Here is an 8,927-nt window from a genome sequence, read left to right as displayed (position 1 = left end):
GGAAAGGGAACATTTACAGCTGAAATCACATACAATGGAGAACCTATCACCACGGCAGAGTCCCACAGAAGCAAATGCTTGTTTACATTTTTCAGATCTTTACTACCTGCAACATATGATGGTTAAGGTATTTGAATCCCACCTAATGTCTTTGAGCATCTGTCATTCATTAAAGCCAAAGAGTCACATGGGTTGGAACTGCAGTGTTTCACAGTTCACATTTATTCATTTCAGATTACAGTCGAGAATAAAGAAGGAAATTCAGCTTTCACTACTTCTGAAGCTACTACTAAATGTAAGAACAACCTTTTCTCATTCCAGCACAACAAGAGGAGATGTGTAATATTTCAATTAAGTTCTATCATTTTTATCTGTTCAATATACCATCTCTCCCAAAGTGCTTTAAAGTTGCACTTTGTATTAGGTTTTTAAGCTGGCCTATATATATGTGTGTGTGTGTGTGTGTGTGTGTGTGTGTAAATTCTGTAAGCAAAAGTGTTCAAAAACATGGGGGGTGCTAGGATAAAGATAAATTGAGTATTTGGCTGGTCATGGGATCTCAGCATGATCTCAACAATTTTGGTAAATATATCTGCTGATATGGCATTGATTTATTTGTGTAAAACATTTTTAATGAAGAAAACAACTCAAGATTGCACCTTTAAATGTACCAACATACTGGAAGCAGTTTATTCAGCCTAGTTTCATGTGTTACTTCCTGAGACAACGATAAGGCTGTCTTTTGGATTCCGGAATTTCCTGAGTGTTGTGATATCAATTGTGCTGCTCTTTGTATTCTTCAATTTCTACCTTCACAAAAGAAAGCGGTCAGTGTCACAGTAAATCACAGCTGCCCTCTCTGAACTCTTAAAGACACAATGTTTTCTGTGAACGTTCATCAAATGTTCATCAATGTTTCTAATGGAATTTCTCACCACAGTGATGGAGAAGATTGAGAAGATGAAGATTGTAATTATGTGAATGTTCCTATGCATGTACACAGAATGGAGACAAACAACAGACCGGGGGGGTGAACATGAATGGCTGCAGTTTTTATGGACAAATACTGTGTTAAAATTAAAACCAGTATATCATCCAGAATAGATGACTGGCATATTCCAGAGGAAGCACAACTTTTGGACATTCTTTGACAGTAAAATGCTTGCAGATCTAGGATGTGTTAAACACATTCTTCAAATGAGATTTTTTAGTTTCTCAATGATTTCAAGCCCAATTTCAAAAAAATGCTTGCAGATAATACTTTAATGTGATTTAAATGCATTCAAATACTCTTTGGGGACAGAAGAGAGAACGCGTGTAAATGTACCTTTTCTGTCAAGCACCATAAAAGTTAATGTTAAAGTTTTGTTTAAATTAATTGTTTGTCACAAGCTTGCTTTACAGTATTATGTAAACAAATGATTGGACCATAAATGCAAAGCAGTACAGCACTGAGGTTTAAATATCAGGACATCTTCGCTTGTCTAAAGATGTGTTATGGACTGACACAAGTACAGGAATTAAGAGCCTATGGATGCAGACAAGACATTACAACCTTATTCCACATAAATGTTTACAACAGTTCTGAAGTAATACTAATTACTTACTTTTATTAGTTCAGTAGTGAATATATTCAAAATTTCAATTGCAAAAAATTAATAGATTACCATGCATCATTTACTAAATTATTTGCCATGCATCATTTCATATAGACCTGCATTATTTGTTTTCTTTCATGTACAAAAATGTAGATGTCAGAGTGTCTAATAATATAATTGGATTAGAAAAAAATTATTTTAAAAAAATGTTTTTTTTTTTTTATTTATTTTATTTTTTTTTTTCCGGGTGCTGCCTGTATCTAGAAGTAATAATTGTATCTTAATATCTGTTTTAGATTTTGGTACTTAAACTTTTCTTTGGTATTTTCATTTCTAAAGGCTCTATATGGTTTGTTTCCAGAGATACGAGGTTCTCAGTGTGGCTCCATGAGTAAACTTAAATTATAACCAAATGTGGGTCACTTTGATATTTTTTTCTTTTAAAGAGCAATGTCTGAAAACTATGACAGCGTTTTAGTGCCATGTTAAAAAACAAAAAAAAAAAAAAAAAAATTCTGATATTATGAGATTAAAAGTCATATTTCCAGAATAAAGTCGAAATACTATGAGAATAAAGTCGAAATGTTTCGAGAATAAAGTCAAAATATTACGAGAATAAAGTCGAAATATTACCAGAATAAAGTCGAAATGTTTCGAGAATAAAGTCAAAATGTTTCAGAATAAAAGATTAAAGTTAAAATATTTTGAGAGTATATTCTGGCCTTTTGCACATGCAAATGTCCTGGATTGGAAGCACCGAGAGATATTCCAAAATCTCAGCTTTCAAAATCTGTCAGTTTTATAGTGAAATACAAACAATATATTACAATAATATGATGTGTTTTTCAAGCTCTTTAATGTGGCATGACAGATTGCTTCAGTTTAAGCGGCATGTGGTCTTTTCCATTTACAATAATAAGACATTATTTTCATTATAAATTTAGATATATAGGCTACTGTTTTTTTCATGCCTTCTGATGTTCCTTCACTTTTATATCGTTGCTATAAACTGGAAATAAAGAGGAAAAACACATGTATAATTTGTATTTCGTGATAAAACTGACAGAATTAGAAAGCTGAGCTGTGTTATTTTAAAAGCAACAAGGCACAAAAAATTAGAATGATGTGATTACTGGTGTGGCTGGCGGGCTACAAATAATGAATGGAAGATGATAAATATTATGTCCAATCATTTACTGTATTATACCATGAATAATACAGCTTGTGAATAGTCACTTACATGTTATAGCCTACAGGCTCCCTCAGAAAATAAAACAATACAACTTAGCCTATGTTAACGAGCTTGGAGCCCACTTCAACTTTCAGAACTTTTTATTAATTAAATAGGCTACATGTGAGGAATAAAAGTTTGGGCGCCACAGACGTTTTTGCATAGTAGGTGGTGGAATTTTCACAAATTGACAATTTTGGAATTTTCACAAAGAAAACAGTTTAATTTAATGAATTGTTTCACATAAATACAGCAATCTGATAATGAATAGCTTGAAAAATACATTATAGTAGGACACATAATTTGTGTTTGGCTATAAAACTGATTTTTTCACTAAAAATGAGAGAAATGTCCGCCATGTTTTTTGGTTCTCACAACGGCCGGAATCTTGAAAGTCACGTGACTTGGATGCAAAACAATAGGAAAAAGAGATTGTTATTAATTTAGGTCTTTACATCAGCCATGAATTGTTATGGTTTGTAGCATGATGTATGTTAAAATACATTGTGTATACACTCACTAAACAAAGAGTGACAGCATTTTTAGTGGTTATGAGCACTCTTTGCAAGCTTTCTAGTCTATGATCCATTTAAAATGTAGAACTTTGTTTTCAGCCACACACACGTTGCAAAGTTTCGGGAATGACATCTGGATATTTATGTGGGATTCACTCTCGAAGTAGCAGTGATTGACACAATGATGACCAAAGCAATAGACAGGAGAAAATATGTGAAAATATGCGCTCTCGATATGTCAAAATATCACGCTATAGAAACTGCCTAAAATTAAGTATAAAGAGGAGAAGAAAGCGGCCCTAGGCAGCTACACATGCCTTGTTCCGCCACTGCCAGATGCAGTTAGAAATTTACTAAAACAAGTCTATCGCAAGACGGGGGGGCACCTGGGGTGGCCAGCCAAATTTTGGGGGGGGGGGCCGGTGCCACCCCTGGCAACCACGTAGACATGCCTCTGATTATTTTATAATGTTTCCTGGGGTGCCCTTATAATCACTGCATGAAAAGAGCTGTATACGGACAAATACGGGATGGGAAATCTCTGCTAAACTGTAGGTTTGCCAGATAAATGAGGCAGAGTGCTTGGAAAGGTAATACACAGAAGTAAACTCGTGAAACATCCAGAAACCTTACGTATGTGGATGTATATAGGAACTGGTGGAAGTTTCCAGGAATCCTTACAGCTGGTTGTGAGGAGGGGTGGGTGTGAGGTGTGAAGGGCTTTTTATATGTTAATGACCCCCAGGTAGAGGTGCCTTCTCTGTTTTCAGAGCTGGGTGGGGGGGGGGGGGGGGAAAAATGTCTCGTAAAGACAGCAACATACAGTATTGTGGAACATAAAAACTGTGTTTGCTAAATACGTTTATTATTAATATAATTTAATTTAGTCTATTTAAGAAACTTAGCATCATTCAAATTAACTGAAATTCAATGGACACAATTACCATTTTTAATATGTGAAAATTATGTCTCTGACTTTTCATGTTTAATGTAGTCTAGAGGAATGCAACAAATGTTATTTCAGAATATATATTTTCAACACTTTGAAAACATGTCTCCAACTGCCCTATGTCAGTATGGGTGTGCACGTATCTCTCAATGCTGCATTCATTGTATAAAAGAAGCAGTTCAAATGAGACATTTTGTTTCAAAAACATCATGTAACACATATTGCTAGCTAGGATGTTGATAAATTCAACCAGTACCATATTCATAAGTCAGTGAAATTTAAAGCTGCTTGTTGTTTTTGCTGATGTCTCATGATTTGAAGTCCACTGTTTCTATTGTTCTTATGATTCTACCCCTAACATTTCATTAAAATCTTTTAAAATAGAAAAAAGAAAATCAATAGACAGGTCCATAATCTAAAAGTCTTTCACATGTGTATGCAAAACATGTTGGGTGATACAGACTGACAAACTCGGGTAAAAAATATCTGCAGATACCTGTCAGCTACTGTACCTCTAGTCCGAGAGGTGCCGAAACCTAGGGCACGCAGGCCAAAGTTGGTCTTTTATAATATATCCGTGTCACTTTTGACCCTGGGCCACAAAACATAAGTAAACTCATAAGTAGCACATGTAGGTTATATTGTATCATTAGCAATAGCCAACAATACATTAAATGGATCAAAATAATTGATTTTTCTGTTGTTAAAAAATATTAGGATATTAAAAAAGTTCCATAAAAATAATAGTAATGTAAATATATTTATTGGTGTTTGTGTGAAGATCACTACATTTATCAAAAATATATTTATCATTAGTAGCCTAATATTTGTTGCTAAGGACTTCATTTGGACAACTGGGGATTTTCTCAATATTTTTATTTTTTAGTTTTTTATTGTTGTATCTCTGCCAAGTATTTATAAAGTAAAACTCTAAAAAAAAAAAAAAAAAAAAAAAAATGTACCCGTATGACTGGTTATGTGGTCCAGGGACACATATTATAAATTTTATGTAAGTTTAATTGCTATATCAAAATAACTTCTGGTATATCGTATCAAGCGACACAGCCAAGCAACATTTTTTTGTGACGATAAAAATTGGCATGTGAAACAAAATCGTTGCAGTGATCACAATGAACTGCCGTGCTCTCTTTCTTCTCACTAAATCCACTGACGACCTCAACGCGCTCTTCCATGATGACATGAAACATATCAGACAGTATCATTTTCCTACAGATATAAATACAAACCATATGGAAGCGGTGGGCGGGGTGTCCGCAGAAAGCATCCAATGGGGAAGGTTGTGTTTGTAAAGTATCCACTCATAACAGAGTTCCGGCCATTATGTCGGGGGACGTAAGGGAATGCAACCAATGACATTACAGCATCATTCGCGCGGACACAATTTAAATTGTCGGCATTGTGTACGGAAGTCATTTTTTTGCGAATTGCAACTTGGTGAAACTGACTATTGTTTTGTGATGGGTGTGTAAAAGAAACCTGAGTTTTAGTACTCCCGTGAGTAATAGGGCTTTGCAACCAGCAGCAAGCCCACTGAGCATAAATGATATAATGAAACAGCTGATCTCCGGTCAGAACGTTTTGTCTCGTCAGCTTGAGGGTTTGATGGAGAAGCAAGCTGCAAACACTGTTCTTCTCGAAGATGCTATCCAGCGTCTTTGTGCTCTTGAGCGAAAGTTTGACAAGCATAGACCGCAAGAGGAACAAAGACCGCGGGAAGAGCCATTACATAAAAGGATAAAGAGGGCGCACAACGTGGGCATTGCGGTAAGTAGAGTTTTATTTTAGCGGACAATATAGTAGTAAAGATATGTATAATAAAAGGCTAGATGTTTGGCCCGCACCGCATTTGGCAGCCATCTTACCACGGGGAGCTCACTCGTAGTATTGTGTAGAAAATTGAAGCAAGTTATGGTCATTTAAATGTACATGCACCATTAAAACACAATGCTACGAGTGAGCGAGCGAGCTCCCCGTGGTAAGATGGCCGCCAGGTGATGAGGTTAGAGACTCCATCGTAAGACATCTATCCTTTATTATACATATCTATTAGTAACAGTTAAATTATACATCACCTTGACTAATCAATATTTTTTAACCCTTTCTTGTTGTAGTTGTCTGGCCTTTTAACAGTTTGTCACGTCTGTAAGTTACACAACGTCATTTGAAAACTTTTGTTTCCAGCCAATGTAACGTTATGTGTGCATGTATTAAGGCGTTTTTCATTCAATGTTACAGGAAGCTGTAAGGCGCCTTCACAATTCGGAAAACAACCCACATAAATATGATCCACAAAACTGGGCAAGACTGCTGTTTTTCTGCTATGTTTATTTAGCCTTTGTGGGCCATGCTGTTTATGGGGTTTTACATATTCCTCTTAAATGTATTTAATGACACACTTCTCTCTTTCCACACAGAATAAGTTCGCCTCAAAACCAAGCAGTCATGACTTATCTGCTAGAGGAATTGAAAACAACTTTTGCAGATGCAGACCCTGAGTGTATACAAGGTAATTTTAAAATGTTTGTTTAACAATTTTAATGTCCATAATTTTAGTCTCTTATATTTTGTCCATCTTATGATTTCAATAGTGTAGTTTCTGTCACTTATCTGAATTTTCTTTTATTCAGCGTGTTGCAAGAACATACTTTGAAACACTTTCGAAGAAAGTACAATTTGTCTCAGCCAGAAAAGTCCCAGCTAAGAGATGCCATTTAAAACAGGAGCTAAAAAACCGACAAAGGAAAAGACGGGTAAGTGTAGAAATTCATCAACTTGTCTTTAAAGGGATAGTTCACCCCAAATTGAAAATTCTGTTATTTTCTTCTGATAACCACAAAAGAAAATATTTTTAGGAATGTTTGAAATCAAACTGATCATGAGCTCCAGTCACTTCCATAGTATTTTTTTTTCTACTTTAAAGTCAATGGGGCTCATGATTGGTTGGATTATAAACATTCAATCTTTTGTGGTTATCAGAACAAACACATTTACAGGTTTGTAACAACATGAGAGTGAGTACATTGACAATTTTCATTTTTGAGTGAACTATTCCTTTACGTTTGATACATTTCTGGGTGTTTTTAGTGGTTAACACATTGTGTGTTTTGCAGTTGCTGGATTCCAGGTCCAAGGTTGTTCAAACCAATGCAGAGATTGAGCTTTGGCAGACTGCAACAGTGGAGCTGATGTCTGACGAGGAGGATGCCATTGTTGATGGAAGGCCAGTGTGGATTGTGAGGTCTCCATCTCACAGGAACCCACAATTGTCAGAACTTTGTGAGGAGCTTCAGCGCAGATGGGAGGCAGACATGCGCTACAACTATTTTGCATCATCAGCGTGTTAAGGCTGATGGAAATGGACATGATGGACCTTCCTTTCTTCAACTTTAACTAAACTGCACTGGTTTTGGCAATTTTAATAATTGCACCACAAACTGCACATTTTCACTTATTCTCTTCTATTTTATCTTATTCTTGTATACTTATTAGGTTAGATTTATTTAGTTTCATATTCTGCAACTTATTTTTCTTTTAATATTGTTTGTGTTTGCTGTGTTTTGGTTACATTTTAAATACTTTGTGCTGTGTGTACATAAAGTAGTTTATTTAGTTTTATATTCTGTAACTGTTATAATATTGCTTATTTAGTAAAATTTTATAAAAGTACTTTGCTTTGTGTACATATTTAGTTTTATATTCTCTAACTGTTATAATATTGCTTGTGTTTAGTAAAATTTTATAAAAGTACTTTGCTTTGTGTACAGTTCCTATAGTTTTATTTAAATATTTAATGCTTTATATATTTAATGCTTTAAGTGTTTTGGTTTAATTTTAATAAAAAGAAATTCTGTATCCATTCTGTTTTCCCATTTTTGAGGGGGTTGGGTTGTATAGTGGGTGGGGTGGTTATGATTTATTAACATAGCTGGCCAAAACCAATCAAGTCACTATGCTATGAGGGCTTGGGTTGGGCTAAATGAAAACCGTGACCAACCAAATACTAGTATCAGGAAATTGACAGGTCACTGTCCCAATAGTTGTCAGGGTTTGGGGTGTGTTTTTTTTAAAACAACCAATCAATGTTGAGAAAAAACACCAATAAGGACAGCAGAGGTGTGTCAAGGTGTGAAGTGAAAGGGCTCTTGAGGTGTTCTTCAGGGGATTACTTGCCATGGCAACAAATGCCTGCATATACCACGGGGATATCCCTTCAGCAAGATACATCCGAATTGGTATCATTACGGGAGTTTCCTAACTTGGTGGAATTAGAAGTTTACCCTCAGTGGAACTAGTAGATACTTCCGAAAATCAGTGGAGTATACACTAATTTCATACTACGAATACAACTCTCTTCATGAAAGTGAATGTTAGTATGTTTTTTTAGTTCAAAAATTATCATAATTTAGAAATAAAAGGAATTTTTCCAAGCCTGATTTTAGCCTCTGATTTGAACGCTCTGTTTGAAGGGGCCTGTCTGCTGTGAGACCTCATTGTAAATGCCCACTTCTGTGAATAGCTGACATGCTTGCATGTGAAATAGCCAGCATTAGATGTGAAACTCTCTCGAAGAGTGCCCAAGGACACTTCGACACAGCCGCCCACAAATACAAGCC

The 8,927-nt window shown here is 35.5% G+C and overlaps 1 long non-coding RNA gene across 1 annotated transcript; it reads left to right on the top strand.

The window, feature by feature from the left end:
- The first annotated feature begins 5,879 nt into the window (after window positions 1-5,879).
- LOC122142753 lies at window positions 5,880-6,605 on the top strand. Its single transcript, XR_006158777.1, has 3 exons — window positions 5,880-6,078; window positions 6,426-6,456; window positions 6,550-6,605. It is a non-coding gene; the product is annotated as an uncharacterized LOC122142753 (long non-coding RNA).
- Window positions 6,606-8,927: the final 2,322 nt, after the last annotated feature.

Source organism: Cyprinus carpio, unplaced genomic scaffold (genome assembly GCF_018340385.1).
Source record: "Cyprinus carpio isolate SPL01 unplaced genomic scaffold, ASM1834038v1 S000000109, whole genome shotgun sequence".
NCBI classification, from domain to species: Eukaryota; Metazoa; Chordata; class Actinopteri; order Cypriniformes; family Cyprinidae; genus Cyprinus; species Cyprinus carpio.
This window is presented reverse-complemented; position numbering and strand designations above follow the sequence as displayed.